The sequence below is a fragment of the Chionomys nivalis genome, chromosome 9 (assembly GCF_950005125.1).
Source record: "Chionomys nivalis chromosome 9, mChiNiv1.1, whole genome shotgun sequence".
NCBI lineage: Eukaryota > Metazoa > Chordata > Mammalia > Rodentia > Cricetidae > Chionomys > Chionomys nivalis.
Genome location: NC_080094.1, coordinates 19,974,417 through 19,994,603, shown reverse-complemented (window position 1 = coordinate 19,994,603; position 20,187 = coordinate 19,974,417).

The window sequence follows — 20,187 nt, the reverse complement described above, 5'->3', positions numbered from 1 at the left end:
TTGTTTTTCTGAGACAGTCTTTTGCTGACTGACGTGGAGCTTGCTGGCCCCAGGGATCCACCCGTCTCCTTCCCAGGGCTGGGATTAAAAGTTCAAACCACTGTGTCCAGAATTTTTTTAAAAGTTTATGTAGTTAGTTAGTCATTTAGCTAGACAGCATGTAGGGAGGTGGGACACTCGTGTAGCCTGGCACTCCTGTGGAGAACGGGGGACAGATTTCAAGAGTGAGTTTTTCCCTACCTCCATGACTGCCTCTCTCTGTCCAGAGCCTCTCCCCCAACCCCTCCCCCCCCCACCCCCCACCCCCGCTTCAGCGATGCCCTGTAGTTTTTACTATATAAGCCATGAACTTTGACCACATTTGTCCCTAAGTATTTTATTCTTCTGGATGCTATTGGAACTGAAGTTCCTTTCATTTCAGACTGTTCTCTGCCAGTGTGTAGAAATATCATTGATTTCGTATATTGATCTTTTGTCTCTCAAGCCTACTGAACTGACTCACGAGCTCTAATAATCTCCTCCTGGTCCCCTGCCGTTTTCCCTATATAAGCTTATGGATATCTGCAAACAGAGGTTTTTTTGTGCTGGTGCGTCTCATCCCTGCCCCCAGAGGCACTGGCATGGTCTCCGCTCCTGTGCCCAAGAAGTTGCTGCTGATGGCTGGCATTGATGACTGCTACATATCAGCCAGGGGCTGCACTGCCACCCTGGGCAACTTTGTCAAGGCCACCTTTGATGCCATCTCTGAGACCTACAGCTACCTGACCCCCGACCTCTGGAAAGAGATTGTGTTCACCAAGTCTCCTTATCAGGAATTCACTGACCATCTTGTGAAAACCCACACCAGAGTCTCTGTTCAGAGGACCCAGGCTCCAGCTGTGGCCACCACATAAGGGTTTTTATACAAGGAAAATAAAAGTGAATTAAGTCTTAAAAAAAAAACAAAACAATTGAGTCCCAGTTTCCGAGTTAGCTTAAATTCTTTTAACCTTATCTTAGGAGGTGTGTTCACCAGTTTTAAAGTGCATGATAGAAGAATCAAACTTTGAACATATCTTAAGGTTAGACTAGATATTTTTGCCAAATTGCTTTGAGGTGAAAAACACAATAAGACAATCTAAAGTTTTAGAAAGGCACACAGTCGAGTGAGGAACTCGCTAAGGTCAGGGAACAAGAACAAAGCAGCCCAATTATCATTGGCAGATGTGGCTTTCTTGCTTTGATTGGTTAATGACCAAAGGTGGTGATTAATTCCTTACACCCAGTTTTTCCTTAGTCTCCAGATATAAAAAAACTGTTGATGTGTAGGTTTGCACTCTAAATGTTTAAAATAGAGCTGACTGATTCTTTCTCATAAATAAAAGTTTAGGTTTGTGATTTCTTGAAGATTCCTTATAAGATTACCTTTCAAGATAAGTAATAAAGTAACTGTCCCTTTCTTTGTAACTGCAAAATGCAGCTTGCCAGTAAAAGACCTGACTGAGAATATCTTGCTGCCCACACAGTCAGTCTATAACAAGTTGCTTGGGTATGAATGTATGTGGGTTCTTGGGATAATTTGTTTTCACTGTAATATGTAAAATGTTTACTCATGTAAGGGATGTGGAAAACAAGTTGTATTTACTATTTGTTTTGTATTCATTATAATCATTCACTTGAAAACCAGAATGTAACCACACTATCATTTTTATGTTGTTTGAAAGATTTTGCTGGGCTGTATAAGCTTCCCTGACAGAAGGGAGTTTCCGGGATCTCTTTTCAATGTGACCACACTGAATAAATCTCTTTCCTGCTTTCCACTATTAGTTTTGGCTCTTTTGAAAAATATTTTAGATTTATTTTATCATTTTATGTATGAGTGTTTTGTTTATGTATATGAATGTCTATGCATGGTGTCCTTGGAGGTCAGAAGAGGGCATCCGGTCTCCTGGGACTGGAGTTACAGATGGTAGTGAGCTGCCACATGGATGCTGGGAATCAAGTCCAAGTCCTTTGCAAGAACAACAAGTGCTCTTAACTGCTGAGCCATTGTCTCTCTAGCTCATAGTCTGGGTATTTTAACTGGCTTGTTGAACACGGGTTGCTGAACCTGGCTTGGCGCTCAGCTTATGATCCCCAGGTTTATAACAAAGGCAGCCACATTTCCCCAGGTTTCATTGACAAGCAGTGGGGGCTCATGGGCACACACTCTCCTTGGATCTAGTTTTGACCGGTCTGCTCAAGGAGTGGACAAGGCTTTGCAGTGACCGTAACTCTAATGAGGCTTTTTGGGAGCATTTCACATTAGCTGGTCTCAAACCTGTCAACCAGAAGCTATCCTCCCCTTAATAATTGCTTCATTGACTAGCAGCATTGTGCTGGTTCATTTTATGCGTCCAGTTGATTAGGTCATGATACCCTAGGTGTGATCCCAGATATTTCTATGAAAGTCTTTTGTTTCATTGTTGTTTCAGGCAAGATAAACAACATCTAACATTGAAATCAGTCAACTTTGAGTAGAACCAATGGGCCTTCATTCAATTACTTGGGAGAAATGGAGGGAAGGATACCCATCAAGCAGCCATGTCACCTCCTGCCTGACTTCAGCCTGGTCTGAAGAGCAAGCCTATATCAATACTCTATCCATCTATCTATCTATCTATCTATCTATCTATCTATCTATCTATCTATCTATCTATCATCTACTAGCTATAAATATAATCTATTCTAGCATCTATTTCTCAATTCATCTCCTCTATCTATCTGTCTTACACACACACACACACACACACACACACAGAGTTCTGCTTTCTACTTCTCTGGAAAACTTTAAGATTGGCATATGCACAAGGAAGTGCTCACACGTGCGCACTTGTCGAGTTTTTAACATTGTCAGACAGATCAGGAAATGGGGCAACAAGCAAGTACCTTCCTGTAGATCTGTCCCATTTACTTTCACGGGTCACTGGCCACAAATGCAGGCACCTCCCTCATGTCTGGCAGTACAGAATAACCCATGCTGCTTTGGAGCTGTGTCTAGAAGGATACAACCTTGTGTCTGACTCTCCTACTCTCTTCTGTGTTGGAGTGTGATCTTTCCATTTGTGTTGATGTGAGCAGTGATGCATGGCTCCTCTTCCTTGCTATAAAGAGTTCACGGGGTTGGGGATTTAGCTCAGTGGTAGAGTGCTTGCTAGCAAGTGCAAGGCCCTGGGCTTGGTTTTCAGCTGGGGGCAGTGCAAAATAATAAAATAACTAGTGCCGGGCAGTGGTGGTGGTGGTGCACGCCTTTAATCCCAGCACTTGGGAGGCAGAGGCAGGCGGATCTCTGTGAGTTCGAGACCAGCCTGGTCTACAAGAGCTAGTTCCAGGACAGGCTCCAAAACCAGAGAAACCCTGTCTCGAAAAACCAAAAAAAAAAAAAAAATAATAATAATAATAATAATAATAACAACTAGCAGGGCAATGGTGGCACACACCTTTAATCTCAGTACTCGGGATGCAGAGGCAGGTGAATCTTTGTGAGTTTGAGGCCGGCCTCATCTACAAAGCGAGTTCCACGACAGTCGAAGCTGTTACACAGAGAAATTCTGTCTTGAACCCCCTCCCTCACTCCCAAAAGATTTCACAGTGTGCCTTTCCTTGGGGAACACATCCCTTCAGCTCTCTTGGGCTGTTTCCCACTTGGGGCTGTTATAAGTGCTGCTAACTCAAACCTTCTGGCGTATGTAAACAAACTGTTTTGTTTGGAGACAGGGTCTTCTGCAGCTAAGGGTGACCTTGAATCCCTGACCCTCTTCCTTCCAGCCTCCAAGCCTGGAATCACAAGTGTCTGTCACCAAGTCTGTTATTTTTATCAAGTGTTTCATCTTTCTTTTCATTTAAATTTTCTGAAATGGAACTCATGGGTGGTAATATGCACATGCTCCAGTGTAATGCCTCCTCTATCACACACAGAAGGAATAAGATGGAAGCTACCTATAATAAGATAATGTTTTTCATTATATTCTTGGGAACAACCACCAGGAAGGCACAAGAAACAGATCCGACTCAGGGCCACCCATAATGAGTAAGTTCAGATTCCAAGGTTGTGGGCACGCAGTGACCCTTAGATCCAGGAAGCACAGGAAGGTGAAAGGACAGGGGCTTCAGCTGGAAATGAAAATAGAGCCCAGCTGGGCGGTGATGGCGCACACCTTTAATCTCAGCATTCGGGAGGCAGAGTGAGTTCGAGGCTGTCTGGTCTACAGAGCTAGTTTCAGTACAGGTTCCAAAGCTACAGAGAAACCCTGCCTCGAGAAACAAAACAAAACAAAAAAGAAAAAGCCTGATGCCAGGGCGGGACATAACAGCATGCGCTCCTTTGTGTGTGAACAGAGGAAGCTGGGAAAGGAAAACACACAGGAAAACACATGGCCACCCGTCACTTGGAGAGTTGTCAGCACAGTGGTGAGCAGTTCCCAACTGATGTCACAAATCTTCAGAGACTGTCCAGCTCAGAGGTTAGCGGCACACCTCGTGCGGGATGCTAGGCTGCAGGAGCCTCGTCTCTCCTCTGCACTCGCAGTTGGTTTTGCTGTTGGCGGTAATTACAGCCACGCTCAGAATCCTTTGACTCTGCAGCAGGAGACGGTTCAAGCTTTTTGACCAGACAGGCTGTGTGGAATGAGAAAGTGATTCAGAAATTGAGTCACTGTCCTTATCCCATACCTACTTCCCCGTCCATAACAACCTGTTCCCTTCCTGTGACTTCCTGTGAAGTCGTTTGGCTCCGCTGTGCACGAAAGCCTGGCTTGTCTAGATTTGCAGTGGGCTTTTGTTAGTGGACGTTTGTTGACCGTAGTGAAGGAGTAGGGCGAGGTTCGGTGGGAGGAGACTGTTCCGGACATTTTGGGAGACCCAGGATCCCTGATTCTTGGACCCAAAATGTCACTCCAGCCCTTAATTGTTGTGACACACAAAATAACCTTATAAATTGTAAAACGCCCCTCAGAGACCTCCTGACTTAAAGCTCACACTGCCTCGGAGTCCGACTCCAGCTGGCGGTTGAGTCCAAGCCCCGGCTGCTGTAGTCACTCGCTCCCTGTGTTCCAGCTCATCGTACCCTGCCCTCCAGTCCTGCCACCCCAGGTCTTTGGACATTTTGGTTCTCATGTCCTATGACATATCGCTTCTCATGACTCAGCTTTCTATTTCCAAGCAATCTACAGACAATTTGTTGACCTCAGAGAGTGAGCCTGTGCTTCATCGACTTGTTCTGAGGAAAAGCGTGGTTGGATGCTAGAGTTCCGTGGTGGGCATGGCGTAGCTGTGAGTGGAGAAGGGGTTTGACCAGGATGGCTCAGTGAATCAGCATAGCCGGGACCCAGCAGTCTGCCTTAGGGTTAACCTATTCCAGGCCCCTGGGGAGAGGTTAATTCCTCTGATGGTGACTCAGTAGCCTGGAGTAGGACCACACACTGCTCAGATCTGGCCTAAAAAGGGGTGGAATCCAGGGACCTGCTCCGGCCAAGTGCACAGTGTCCACGGGCTGATTGCAACACCTGGCTTGACGCCATTGAAGGGCTGTGAGCCAGAACTTTGCAGAGGGGATACGGAGAACAACCCTGCCTGATTAGAGACTCCAGCAGATGCCAATCAGGCGTCAGTGTCAGAATGGTGGCTAGGGCAAGACTGGCATGTGAACCCCACAGTGCCCTGGACTCAGTTTTCCCACCAGTATAGTGGAGCAACCCCTCCAAGTTGGTTGATACCAACTTGACAGAAGCTTTCATCACCTAGGAGACGAACCTGAGACTGAGTTAACTGAGGAGGGGAGCCCCAGCCCTGGTGTGGGCAGCAACATGCCATGCATTGGAATCCTAAGAAACTGAGTGCATATGTTCCTCGCTCTCTGATTCCTGACTGTGAATGCAACGTGACCCACCACCTTCAGCTCCTGCCCTCCCCAACCTGCGTCCTCCCCACTGTGATGGAGTGCACGTTCTATGAGTCAAATAAATCCTTCCTTCCTTAAGTTGTTTTTGGTATGTATTTGGTTAAGGTGACAAGAAACACAATCATTATACCCCCCTCCCTTGCTTACCTCCTAGAAGCTACTGTGAGAATCTGAGGAAGCCTTGGCCGTTTAGACTGTCTAAAACCATGCCAAAGATGCTGACTTGTTCTGAGATGGGAGCCAGTGAAGCAGAGCTATAGGAAGCAATGCACTTTAGTCAGGTTTTAGCAGAAGGCTCTTGATGCTGGGGGAGGGGGCAGAAAGCACTGAGGGGAGCCTTGAAACCACTGGGCAAGTGAGGGGCTACAGCCATAATCCAGATGTGCAGCAGATGTGGAAGGGTCAGAGGTCAGGATCTGGGTATCTTCAGTGTGGTGTGAGAGACAGCTGCCAAAACAAAATGGGAGGATTCTGACCTAAGCAGAAGGCAGCGCTCACTGTCTGGGACAGGGAGGTACTGAAGGAGACTTAACCCTGGGCATGGGAAGTGTAAGTTGCCTCAGACACCCAAGTGGGAATATCCAGTCTATCATAATTGGACAAATAAGACTGCTGTCCCTCCCTGGTTAGCCAGTGACCTCAACATTTTGTCTTCGACTTTCTGAGGAAGGGCAGTGTGGTCACAACGTCTCTCTTGCGAGCACCCATCCAATGGGCACTGTTATTTCTCCCTACTGGGCTCCTTGGTAGGTTGGCCTCCCCTCCCATCAACTTCCCCTTATGTCCCAGCTCCAATCTGCCTCTTCGTGCTGTGTTTCCTCTGAGATGCCCCAGGCAACTCCTGGAAGCCCAAAGAGCACTCAGTGGTCTAGGCACTTGGTACTTAAAATGAGACAGATTGGGGCTGGAGAGATGGCTCAGTGGTTGAGAGCACTGGCTGCTCTTCCAGAGGACCAGGGTTTGATTCCCAGTACCCACATGGTGGTCTGTAACTCCAGTCCAGGAGATCCAACACCCACCTCTGTCCTCTGTAGGTACCAAGTATGCATGTGGTGCACAGACATACATGCAGAGAAAACACCCATACAAATAAATAAATAAACACTTCATTTCAAAATAAAAACCTCCAGGCAGTGGTGGTGCACGCCTCTAATCCCAGCACTTGGGAGGCAGAGGCAGGTGAATCTCTGAGTTGGAGGCCAGCCTGGTCTACAGCGTGAGTTCCAGAACAGGATCCAAAGCTACAGAGAAACCCCACCTCGAAAAACAAAAACAAAATGAAAACAAAACACAAAAATAAAGTCAAGACTATTCCCTAGCCCCCTTCTCCATCTGGATGATGAGCAACAAGCAAGAGCATTTTCCTGCCCTATGGTGGTGGTGTTCGCCTTTAATCCCAGCACTCAGGAGTCAGAAGCTGACAGATCTCTGTGAGTTTGAGGTCAGGCTGGGCCTGGTCTACAAAGCAAGTTCCAGGACAGCCAGAGCTACACAGGGAAATCCTGTCCTAAAAAACAACAATAAAAAAAAAAAGCAAACAAAAAGAAAAGAAAAGAAAAGAAAAGAAAAGAAAAAGAGTAAGGTTACCAGAGTGAGGCTCTCGTTATGTCTTCCTGCCCCTGAGTCAGACATTGACAGCTCCTGTAGCTCCTTGGCTGCTCAGTCACCTGGGGCTCTGAAAGCACCTACCAGAGCCAAGATGATTTTGAGTCCTGGTCTCACAGTCTCGTGCAGGAGAGCGAAGTCAGATCTAAACCCGGCTGTGGCAATTCCATGTCACTCAGCAACGTGGGTCTCAGCTGGGGCTGGGACCTGGGCTCATCCTCGGTCCAGGCTGTCTTCTGATGCAGACTTATCCCCAGGTCCCTTCAGCCACCACTCCCCCTCCTCCTGCTAATCTGTTCCCCCCCCCCCCCCCCCCCGTTTCCTCCCTCCACCTCTGTCCATCTTCCTGGTTTATTCAGCCAACCAGCCAGACCTTTACAAGCAGGCAGGGCTGCCCTAAGTGTAGCCTCCCTGGAGAACTGCTGTGTGAACTGTGCTCATAAGCAAACAAATGTGTCTCCAGACCTCTCAGCAAAGCAACCTTCAGGCTACCATTAACCCATTTTACAGATGAGAGCATGGAGGTCAAGAAAGGCTATAAAACAGAAATGGGATTCAAAACCGCATCCTCAGTCCCTTCCCCCACCAGGCTCTGTTGTCCAGAAACCTTGTCCTGTGGCAATCGATCCATTACAATGGTCAACACTTCAGCAACCCCAAGCTGGAGTCACTGCATTCCTGTGGACCAGGAGAGCCTCTTGGAATTGCTTCCAGCAGAGACAAGTCCAGGCAAAAAGTTGAAGAGGCCAAAGCAAACCTAGTGAGTTAGGTATCTGGAAGGGTGACTGGGGACAGATCAGATAAAGCTTGGCTGAGTCAGGGAGGGGTCACCAAGGAAACCAGCAGCACAGTCCCACTAGGGACCTCAGTGGCAAAGCCATGTCCCCAGGGCCATCTAGTTCCACCCCAACTCCAGTCCCTGTCAATGAAAGAGACACCTCCCTTTCTCTCTCTGACCACGTAATTTGGCCTTTTACTGCCCCCAGATGTAAGAAACAGGAGAAAGGGCCCCAGAATGCCAGCAAGGACTTCTGGGCTATTCGTTCATCAAGGTGGGACATGGATGCAGAGAAGTGGTTTACCCACAGCTAACCAGCTAGTACAGTGGTTTACCCACAGCTAACCAGCTACTATAGTGGTTTACCCACAGCTAACCAGCTACTACAGCAGACAGGCAGACTCACAGCGGACAGCCAGCCTCTTCACCCACTGGTGCTGAGCCACAGGCTGAGATGGATAAGCGGGTGGTGGCTGGATCCTGGTATCATTGCTGGCATCATTCCTTCACTCACAGACCTTTGTTAGGCCCTAACCCCAACTCACTGTACTCCCAGCCTGAGGCCAGGCCACTGGACCAGCAGGATCCCCTGAACACAAGCTAATCCCAAGGCCCCAGACAGACATGTCAAGAGGCCGGGGATACACATACCCCTAAGGATTAGACCGCTTGCCTGCCATGCCAGTGGCCTGGGTCAGCTCTCAGGCAGTTAGAGTTTGGGTAGTGTCACAGACATGTACAAAAGGTGACCACCTCTGTGCTGGACAAGGGGCAGACTGCAACCTGAGGTAGAGTGGTCAGAGAGGCCTTCCAGATGGCACTGGGGTACCCTGCAGGGAAGTAGGCACCAGTTGGGGAGGCAAGTGGGACTGGCAGGTGCCAAGGCCTGGACACACAGAGAATGGCTTCCTTGGGAAACTAAAGGGGGCTTGGCATGGGGAGACCTGGGAACAGAGGAAGCATGGCCTCTGAGCCCAGACACTCGGGACAGGAGATGTTGGGCACTGAGCTGAGGACACTCTGCAGAGGAGGAAGATGAAGGTCAGGGAGTTTCCATGGTCCTTCCTGGACCAGACATCTAACAGCTGGCACATTCAGGCTCAGAGACAGGGCAGCTTCCTGATCCGGTGGTATGCGTGAGTGTCTCCGTATGCAGCCGGGCAGAGGCTGTCTGGAGTCGGAATATAGTGATGATGGCCGTGGGGCAACGAGCCCACTGTGAGCATAACAAGACCTTGCCATGCCTTCTGCAGTACACAGGGATGGCAAAGAGCCATTTAATTTGAGGCCAGGGTTTGTGGTCCCCTGACTGTCTGAAAAACGCTTCTGACCCGTCTCCCCCCATTTCTGAGCACATACATTGTGCATTCATCCAGTGTACCCAGAGTGCCCTGGGCTTGGGAGGGGGGTATAGCGAGCAACACGGCCAGGCAATGCATCTCGAGGAATTGTATACGCAACTGGGTGACTGACATCAGAGTCACTGAGGAAACGTGGTCAATGAAGAAGAGCGCGGTTTCCTGAGAACAGAGGATGTAGATCTGAGTGCTTCAAAGAGGCCTTCCTGGGAAGAAATGACCTCCAGGGTGAGCGGCAGGAAGAAAGGTTATACTCAGGCAGAAAAGAGCAGTCAGCAGCTGTACTTCCTCTGACTGCTCAGTCCTGAGCCTCAGTTTACCGTCTGCACAGGAGAACTTAGACTGAAGGGCTACGTTGACTCATACGTCCGCTGAGCCATGAAATCGGTCATCTTCCCTGCTGTCTCAGGATTCTCTGCTCCTCTGACCTCAAAGTCCCTGCCGTCACCTTGCAACCCTGCCCTCCCCCCGCGAATCTGCCTGGATTGCAAAAACCACTGCCCAGTTCCTGAAATGCCACCAACTTACTCAGGTTCCCCTAAGGCCGATGGCTGGCCCCTCTGCTCAGGAAATGTCAGCTAAGGGGCACACTGACCTGGGGTCAAGGCTTTCAGACAGTTTTCCACAGAAAAACTGGCTTTGGTGACATCAAGACTGGGCAACTGTCATCATCGCTACCCTGTCACATCGCAATTTTATCAGGCTTGGAAGTGTTTATCCTTCTAACGAAAGTGTGCAGAGTCACACACTGATCACAGGCCAAGCGGAGCTGTGAGCCCTAGGGTACCTCTGCCCTTGGGGTGCTTACATCCTGCCGAAACAAGGAGTGTGGGCAAATGACCAGGCAGGTGCTACCACACCTGCTCACACCTGCTCACACTTCAACAGCGAGAGGACTGAGGACAGAAGCTGGAGGAGGGCTGAAGAGATGGCTCAGTCAGCAAAGAACTTGCTGTGTGAGGGTGAGGGCCCGAGTTCGGGTCCCCAGCACTCCCATAAAAGCTGAGACTGGCAGTGTGTGTCTGCCATCTCGACTGGGAAGAGACAAGTTCACTGGCCAGCAAGCTGGCCTGATTCGGATACAGAAAGATTGGGGTATCTTTGAGAATGATGAGGCTTTCTCAGAAGCTAGGATCCCAGAAACTCTAAAGTTGCCCAAGCTGGCCTGAGCAAATGACTTTGGTGTTCTTGTATCAAGATTTGAAAAAAAAAAAAAAAAAAGTCAGGCGGTGGTGGTACACACCTTTAATCCCAGCTCTCGGGAGGCAGAGGCAGGCGAATCTCTGTGAGTTCAAGGCCAGCCTGGTATACAAGGGCTAGTTCCAGGACAGCCAGGACTGTTTCACAGAGGAAACCCTGTCTCGAAAAGCCAAAAAAAAAAAAAAAATTGAAAAATTGAAAAAAAAATCAGTGGGCCATAGAGAAGAAATTTTAGAGTGATATTTATTATAGATTCATAACTGGGAGCCTAAGAGAGAGGGACAGAACTCCTGGATAGCAGGAGGGATCTCAGGAAATAGGCTACCATTGTGTTGCTAGTTAGGGGCTTTTTAAAGGACATATCAGGAACTGGGGTGAGCTATGGGAGAGGTGCGCTGTCAACCCGCTGGCCCACCAAGTGTCCTCTGCCTCTCCTGTTTCAGTCACCTCATGGGGTGACTTTTCAACCAACCTCCAGGCAGGAGTGTTCATTTAGGAGCTGACACAACAGGAACCAGACCCTCCTGGTACTCTTGCTTTCAACAAGGACATTCTGGCAATGGCTGCTTCTGAGTCCTCACCTTACCGGACGGCTTTCAAAGGCCTGTTCATCAGTCCCGTGAGCTCAAGATTCAGAGAGAGGCCGTGCTTCAACATCAGCCTCTGGCCTCCATATGAGTATTCACGCGCCTACCCCAACACACAGGCGTGAAGTGAGAAAGTTACAGAAGACCTTCCTCAAGAGGCTACCAGAGGGCCTGGAGAGATGGTTCAGTGGTTAAGAGCACTGCCTGCTCTTCCAGAGGGACCTGGGTTCAACTCCCAGCAGCTCACAACTATAACTCCGGTTCCAAGTGATCTGATGGACACATGCACAGGCAAAACACCAATGCACATGAAATAAAAATAGATTATTTTAAATCAAAAACAAAATTTTAAATTAAAAACAAAATAATAATAGATTATTTTAAATTAAAAACAAAAAGGCGATCGGCGCTCCCTCAGCGGGTATCTCTTGCAGAGGACCCAGGTTCATCTCCCAGCACCCATATGGTGGAACACAACTCTCTGTAAACACAGTTCTAGGTGTCACCATGCCCTCTTCTGGTTTCCATGGGCACCAGGCACACACACACACATGTATAGCCAAACACTCAAATATATAAAATATGTAAATCTTAAAACGTTTAAAGAAAGAACCAAAGGAAACAAGAAAGCTGTGTGATCTGGGGAGCAGGCACCAAGCTTGGGGTGTGTGTGGGAATGTAAGCATAAAAGACTAAGGCAGGCAAGCACTGTGAGCTGTGAGTGTGTGTGTCTGTCTGTCTTGAGTTAAACAGGGTTGCATACCACAATGTATTCTTTGAGACTAAGGCTTCCTATGTAGCCCAGGCTATCCTCACAGCTGGGCCCCTCCTATCTCAGTCTCTTAAAGTCCTAGAATATGGGTATGTGCCACCATGCCCAAGGATATTTTTTGTTATGTATTCTATATGTGTGTGTGTGTGAGAGAGACAGACAGACGACAGAGACAGAGAGAGAGACTCAGAGAGAGACTCAGAGAGAGACTCAGAGAGAAGCACTATCCCCCTTTGCTTCCCTTACCTCCTTCCTGGCACCATCAAGATAAAGAGGGGGAAATCACAGATGATTAGAGGATTCTAAAGTGCAAGTAAAATAGCGCCTCAGCGAGCGCATTATGCAAATAAGTGAGCACATTATGCAAATCTATGCAATTAACATCACCAATGAGGTGAAGCCTGGGGCCAAGAACCTAACTTCTGGGGGGCAGGTTCAGTTCCACACTTGCTGGCCTCCCAGTGCCAGACGCTTCTCAGGATGGAAGAGACAGAGTGGACTGGGCTCCGGTGTGACTCAGACAGAGCTGTACATTTTATTATATGGAGAAGGGTTGGACATTGTTGCATTTTCTGGGCAAGCGTGGAAGCATTTGGCATGTGTGGTCCCTTTGTGCAGGGCTCTAGGCAGAACTCCCTCTCAATAAGAAGTCGAGTTTTGTTACCGAGTGTGGTACAGTGAGCTACAGAGGGAGGTGCATGGTCTGTCCTAAGTCAGGCCTGCAGTGACTGGTTTTCAGGGTCTGTGAGTCCTGGGTCTGATCTTCTACACGCGTATCCTGTGAAGGGCAGTTATTAGCACCTGTCTTTTACTTGTTCTGCACCCATGTTGTTTTTTTTTTTTGTTTTGTTTTGTTTTTAAAAAAAATTCTTGTTTATTATGTATACAATATTCTGTTTATGTGTATGTCTGCAGGCCAGAAGAGGGCTCCAGACCTCATTACAGATGGTTGTGAGCCACCATGTGGTTGCTGGGAATTGAACTCAGGACCTTTGGAAGAGCAGGCAATGCTCTTAACCACTGAGCCATCTCTCCAGCCCTGCACCCATGTTGTTAGCTGGGTGACTCAGTCATTGGATACAGGGCCCTCATCACCCGCAGGCATGGGCCAGAAACACTTCCCTGTGGCCCTCAGCGTGGCCTCTTTGTGTGGGGATTAGGTCAAGCTTCCTTATAGCTTGGTGGCCAGGCTCCAAGACAGTCAAACAGAAGGCATTTTTTATAGCCTAGCTTTGAAGTCACTAGTGTCACACTGTGGCAAAGCTCTTCTCAAAGCAGTCACGAAGGGAAGAGACACAGACCCCCACCTGCACAGCCACGGAGCCAGTGTCAAAAGGCTGCATGGAAAGAGAGGTGCCACAATCCTGGGCAGCTTGGGACAATGCCATCCACCTTACCTAGAGAGTGAGGACCCTGAAGTGGGGTCTGGGTCAGAGTCTTGCTTCTGAGACTCCAGGCCACATTAGTTCTGTCAGTGATTGCCCGAGATCCTCACAGGCCTGTGAGACCCTTTCGTGGGCCAAGTCTGTCCAGCACAACCCTGGACTTTCTTGCACAGTGAACTCAGAGCTGTGTGCCTTGGCCACTGGCCCTGAGGAGCCTTTCCTTGCAAACAATGGAGTAAAAGCCCCCGCCTACACATCTTCCTGTGACCCAGCAGCTGGCGCAGCCTTGGCGAAGGAAATTCGGAAACGGTGAGGCAGACAGCTAGGAAAGCCTCCCTGGCCACAGGGTGTGCCGGGCGATGAGGGTGAGAGGGTGGAGCAGGGACCTTTGGAGTACAACAAGGGAAACTAGACTTCAGGGAGATGCTGGGGCACACGGGTCATTGCTGAATCCTGAGATTCCGGCTGTCGGGCCTCCAGGAAAATGGGAACCCCTGCCTAGGCCCGTGGTAAGTGGGCTGGGGCTCCCTGTTGCAACCAGTTGCCGAACTCTGGCTGCAGAGGGCTTGCCGGAGCTTTCTAATGACCCTGGACTCGGGGGGGGGGGGGGGGCTTACCTGGAGGGCTGGGGGGTGGTGTGGGGGCAGGTGGGTGGAGAGGATGATATTGCCGGCCTGGGGGAATGAGACTGGCCTGGCAGTGTGCTGGCCTGGGGGAGTGGTGCTGGTCTGGTGGGCAGGGCTGACCTGGTAGGTGGGGCTGGCAGGGGAGGGGGTGCTGGCCTGGTGGGTGTGCCTAGGGCAGGACACAAACCCATTGTGCTGGTTCAGCAGAGGATATGGTTCCGGATTTTTTAGAAATGGCTCTGTCATGCTTCCTGCCTCTCCAAGCATCCTCCGCGCTGCCTTATCCAAGCCGCAAACCATGATTTATAGTCTCTGTTTTCAGTGGAAGAAGTGTGACTTACAGAGAGAAGGAAAAGTTGAGCTGGATGGGAACCCCGAAGTATGGCTGTCACACTCAGGGGCATGTTTGTGGGAGGCCCTCCCTCGGGGATACTGGAGCGATGGGATGTTCCCAAACTTTGTTTAGCATGCTGGAGTTTCCAGGCCACTGAACACTAGTGCTCCCAATAGACCCGCCTGGATGTGGCTTCCTCTGCGGGGCTTCTGGGACACTGTGAGTTGTACTGGCCCTCTACCTCCAGCCATCCTGGCCTGAGTAACTGCCCCTTTAACAGAAGGGTAAACCGAGGCTGACAGGAAATCAATTTTCCCTTAAGGATTGGGGGAAGCTGCAGCTGGGATGTGTTGACTTTCTGCCCACGCCTCCTTCTCCATAGTGGCTAGATGCGTGGGAATCACAGAAAGCCAGGCCAGTCAGCAGCTGTTCCTTGCAGATCAGCTGGTCAGTCTCTGACTCATCTTGCATCCCAGTGGCCCTGTCCTCATCACCCTACACAGCTTTGTTCCTCAGGCATGAGAATGGCACCAAGCCTGTCCCCCTGCTTCTCCCAAGAACCCAGGGAGACACTGTTCCCAGTCTACACACACCAGATGGGCTGGGCATCCATGCAATTTGCTGGCCAAATTGGAATACTTTAGGGAGTCACTGATAATTACATAGGGATTGGGCATGCAATAGTGTCTGCCACCCTGCCAGATAGTCATTGCTTAACTCACATATCAGAATTCGGGTCTTGGCCACAGAACAGAGCCAGAGAGCACAGGGGCAGAAGTGGACTTGAGAACCCCGCCTCCTGAGGGGAATCCAAGTCTATGAGAGACTGTGGAGGACTGTGTGAGATGAACCTGGTTCACAGCCTGCTTCTGCCACCTGTGGGCTGTGTGAGCTCAAGCATGTTATTTAACCTCTCTGACCCTTGCTTTCCCCATTCGTAAAATTACCACAGGACAGTAGTAGCTGCTATGAGATGGGATAATATAAATAAATTGACCACAGTCGCATGTACTAAGTAAATAAGAAGCCATTATTATTTTGTGAGAATTTAAGATTATTGATTGGTGTGTCCTAAGAAAATGGAACATTAAAATCTCAGCTACAGCCTTGACTTAGGTACAGAACCGTGGGAATGAAGGCCAGGTGAAGGAAGTTGGAGAGCTGGGCATAAAGGACAGAGGCTTACACACTACGGGTTCAGAGTGGACTTCCCCAGGGCAAGGACATCAGGGTGGGATTCCAGAAGAAGGCAGCCTCTGGGCAGGGACACAGTCAGGCCTCTTTGGAATGTTAAGCCATAAGTCAGGAGGGTCACCCATCATAATCCACAGAAGGAAAACCCGCTGCATTCTGCTTCTTGTTGAGACAAAGTCTTGCTCTGCAACCCAGGCTGGCTTTGAACTCCTGCCACAGCCTCCAGAGTGCTTGATTACTGGCCAGCACCACCATGCTCTGCTGAAGTTCTACTTTTTATCCCCATGTAAAACCTCAGTGCTGGGTCTGAAGAGATGGCTCAGCCGTTAAGAGTTCTTGGTGCTCTTGCAGAGAGAGTACCAGGGTTTGATCCCCAGAACCTACACAAGGGCTCACAACTGCCTGTAATTTCAGTTCCAGGGGTTATATTGCCCTCTTCTGGTCTCTCTGGTCATTGCATACACACAGGCACTTAACACCAGTGGCCTTGGCCTCAGCTCCCGACCTGCTTCATTCCTCAGGAATGAGAACGGCACCAGGCTATGCTGGCAAAACACTCATAATAAAATACAGACCAATAAATCTTAAAAGAAATGCTCTTTTTGAGATGTCACATGCCATTCTTCCCCCCATTAGTTTTTCTTGGGGTCCTTGGGATCATTTTTCATCTGCACCCTATTTAGTTCAGGTTTGAAAAGAATGGAGGGAGTTCAGAGCAGGGTGTGGATTGGCAGAGCCTGGGGGGGGGGTTCAGAGCAGGGTGTGGATTGGCAGAGCCTGGGGGGCGGTTCAGAGCAGGGTGTGGATTGGCAGAGCCTGGGGGGGAGGTTCAAAGCAGGGTGTGGATTGGCAGAGCCTGGGGGGGGGGGGTTCAAAGCAGGGTGGGGATTGGCAGAGCCTGGGAGCTTGGGGGGTCAGTATTCTGCCTCCAGGCCTCTCAAATCTACCTCTAAGCCTGTCAGGTTGTTTTTCTGTTTTGTTTTGTTTTTTTCTGGTTTTTTTTTTTTTTTTTTTTTTTTTCAAGACAGGGTTTCCCTGTGTAGTCCTGGCCAAACTGAAACTCACTCTGTAAACCAGGCTGGCCTCACACTCACAGAGATCCGCCTGCCTCTGCCTCCCGAGTGCTGGGATTAAAGGCGTGCGCCACCACCACCTGGCCTAGTCTGTCCGTCTGTCCGTTTTAGTCTCTCCTCAGTGAAGCCTGCTCTGGTTTCTATGAACACATGGCCCTCTGTATACATGCTTGGCTCAACAATCACTGAACATCTTTGACCAGTTAAAATCCTGAGAAAGGAGTCTTTCTGGCTGCTCGACCCCGCCCCCTCCTCTCTCTCTCTCTTCAGGTACCAATCTCTGATGAAGAGGTAGAGGCGTAGGCTAAGCAGAGGACTATGAAAAGAATTCAGTAAGAAAGAAGTCTATGATCAATTAGTGATGTCTGGCTTTGTATAGGAAACACATGTGTTGCAAAGCTGAGAACACAGAAGTAGATAGGGCCATGATGAATGGACCCAGTGGCAGATTCTATTGTGACATGAGACAGTGAGACTTCTGGAGGGCACAGCCTCAGCACAGGGTTAGAAGTGGGTATCAACCGGCCTCAGTGCACAGCATGCTGGGTGGCTCAGCCCTTCTGTGGCTGCTTCAAGGGCAGCTCCCTCAACCACATCCCTATCCCTGTCCCTGGTGTCACAGCCCCAGCCCGGGAAAGTCACAAGTCAATCTGCAGCTGAGCCCACACTCAAACTCTGTTTCCTTCTCCAGCCCAGCCCGTGTGCTATGGCAGAGGAGGGGGTAGAGGCAGGGGAGCAGGGAATGAAATCAAGAAATAACAGGCTTCATAGAAGGAGTAATGACATTTTAACTTGAAAATTGCAAGAAGACGGGGCTGTGGAAGCATATGCAAATTTCACACAAACGAGATGCAAATGAACCTGTCTCTGCCTGCCTCTTGCACCTGGATGTGGCTCAATGACAAACCCTAATGGGCACAGCGTGGCTGTGTGATTGATCAGCAAGGCCAGCTGGGATGACAACTGTGCTCTTTTTCTGGGAGCTGGGGGAGAGATGTAACTGCTCCTAGGAGGCCCTGAGCACTGTCTGGAAGGAGACCCCAAGTCACGGCCTTATCAAGCCCAAGGTTAGCGAATATAGGGCCCATCTACTACCTATATTCCTGCCAGCACCCATGGCAGGCATCATTAATCAATCAGAGTTCTTACTGAGCTCTGGGCAGCCCTAACTAACAGAAAAGAGTTGTTGTTAATTCATCTATTCATTCATGCACCTGACGGCCGTGAATTCCAAAGGTCACAGAACAGGTAGGCTCAGTTTTTGCTCTCACAAAACAGTCTAGGGCAGAACATTAGCATTAATAAAATATTGCAAAATGGCAATTTGGATACATGATCTCAGGGAAAATTTCAGGTTCATTGTGAGGGGTGTGAGCGTGTAAACGTGCACGTTATTTTAAGGATCGAATTCAGGTCCTCTCTCTGCTGCTGAGCTACACCCCCAGCCCTAAAAAAATTTTACACCTACAAGGTGTCCAGGAAAGGCTGACCCTGTCAATCAGAAGGCTAAGGAAGTCTTACTAGCTAAAAGGAGGCAGAAAGAAGTCTCTAAGTTCTGGGGGAAAAAAGAGCCTGTGTTGGATACTGTCAGTATTTATCTAGATTCCCATGGTCACTTTTTTTTTTTTGCTTTCATATTTTTGTTGTTGTTGATATTTTTTGTTCATTTGTTTGTTTCTGTTCTTCCCTCTGTTTTTTTTTGCTTCTGTCTGTCTGTGTTTTGTGCGTATGTTTTAAATAACTGTATAGAGCTAAGTCTCACATGCCACAAAATCCACCCACTTAAAGTATACAACACAGCGTCTTTTTAATATATTCACAGGTATATCCTGCTATTACCACAGTTAACTATAGAACGGTTTCATCTCAAGAAGAAGAAGAAGAAGATGATGATGATGATATCTGGTGTGTCGGAGAGATCGATCAGTAGTTAAGAGTGTTTGCTCTCGAGCAGAACCCAGGTTTGAATCCCAGCACCTATGGGGGTTCACAACCATCCATAACTGCAGTTCCAGGGGATCTGATGCCTCTTTCTGACCTCCACAGGCACCAAGCACTCAAATGGTGGGTGCACAGACATACAATCAGGCAAAATACTCACCCATAAAATAAATTTAACAAACGACTCACTGGTTGTGGGGGTGGGGCAAACGCTGGGTTCTGTAGGCATCACCACTAGGCCTGGTGCTTTCTCTGTGGTCTTAGGCACTACCAACTCTTCATTGTGTTCGGCATGAATGCAGTCACTGTAACCGCAGCCTCCTGTGACTAATTTCTTTCAAGTAGCATGAAGTCTGTAAGACCATCCATGTTGCTACATGAATCACTATTTCTCTCCAAAACTTTCGCTGTGGGAAAATGCACAGCATAGCACGGGCTGTTTAACAACTTTCAGATGCACGCTTCGCTGGTCGTCTCTGAAATGTGTGGGCACCAGCACTGTTTCCAAACATTTTTCATGTGTCCAAACCAAAATTCCCCCACCCACTAACAATTCCCATCCCCTCTGCCTCCCAGCCCCCAGACTCTTCACCCACTGTCGTCTCTGTGAACCTTTGGCCATTTCCCCTGATGGAACCGCAGACAGTGTCTGCCGAGTCCATTCCGTTTCGCCTAGCGTAAGGTTTGCCCCAGGTGCAGTGCAGCCTGCACCAGAACTTCGCTCCTCTTTGAGTGGAGTGCAGCTCAGTAGGTAGAATGTTGGTCTAGCCTGCACTTAGGAAGTTCTGGGTGTGGTGATGCACGCCTATAATTCCGGGGAGGCAAGGAGATCAGAAATGCAAAGTCATCCTTGGCCACACAGTAAGTTCAAGGCTAGCCTGGGATTCTTGAGATCCAGTTTCAAAACAAACAAGGACATAATTCCTTTCACTATAAATGGATGTGTGTGTGATTTATCCACTCATATTTTTTGGACATTTGTGTTGTTTTTGCCTTTAGCTATTGTGAATAATGCTGCCGAGCTTGTATACAATGTTTCTTTTGTTCCCATTTGTTTTCAGTTCCTGGGGTTTTTATCCAGGAATGTATCCCTTGGGCTAATGTAAGGCACAGCAGCTGCTCCATCATGTGTGTGAGGGTTCTGCTTTGTGACCTCCCACACCAGGAGTCTTCTGCACTGTTGTTGTCGGGGTGAGACCTCCCCACATCAGGAGTCTTCTGCACTGTTGCTGTCCGGGTGAGAGGTAGCTCACGGTGTTTTTCGTCTGGATTCCCCCATGGCAAAGGATGCATCTTTCCATGTGCTTCTCGGCTATGTATGTGTCCTCTCTAAAGATGCCTGTTCGGGTTCTGTGTGTGTGTGTGTGTGTATGTGTTGTGACACACATGAGTAGAAGTCAGAATATAGCTTCATAGA